At 40.7% G+C, this 553-nt stretch overlaps 1 protein-coding gene across 5 annotated transcripts in view; it reads right to left on the bottom strand.

The window, feature by feature from the left end:
• The window catches only part of tbl1xr1a (TBL1X/Y related 1a), a 65,175-nt gene that overhangs the window by 7,891 nt on the left and 56,731 nt on the right, over positions 1–553 (bottom strand). The window lies entirely within an intron of this gene.

The raw sequence follows: 553 nt of genomic DNA, 5'->3' as shown, positions 1-553 counted from the left end.
AGACACCCAGATCAAATGAAAGAGTTCAAGCAGGTAAGTTTCATTTTAATTTTTAGTATTTGTGTTTCCCATACATTGATTTATTTGTGGCGGCCGCCACAATATCAAAACTGACCGCCATAAATAGATTTTCCAAAAGGCTTTGACTTTGTTGAATAAACATGAGCACTGCATGTGTCTGCACGTGTCAAAGTCGAAACCCGGTGCGTGTGTTTTTATATCACTGTATTTCTGAAGGAAACGACTGTCTTCAGAAAATCATGGATGTCATTTTCATTTCATCTTGCCTGTAATGCCTGAGCAGCGTTTGTGAGCTGAGCGCTGCTTTGTGTGCAGCGTTACCGGGGAAACCTGATCTCTCGCGCTCTACAAGCACCTCCTGCTGGCAGAAAATGAATTTGCATATACATCCCGCCACAAATAGAGTGCACGTTCTGGGAGAAACACTGCATATTATTCAATATTTTAATTTGAATGTCGGATTGAAATGAACGCTGTTATTAGAGTAGTTAATCGTTAGCATAAGCGCGGCTAACGCTAATATAATGAGCAT

This window comes from Sinocyclocheilus rhinocerous, unplaced genomic scaffold, assembly GCF_001515625.1.
Source record: "Sinocyclocheilus rhinocerous isolate Xijiao unplaced genomic scaffold, SAMN03320098_v1.1 scaffold711, whole genome shotgun sequence".
NCBI classification, from domain to species: Eukaryota; Metazoa; Chordata; class Actinopteri; order Cypriniformes; family Cyprinidae; genus Sinocyclocheilus; species Sinocyclocheilus rhinocerous.
This window is presented reverse-complemented; position numbering and strand designations above follow the sequence as displayed.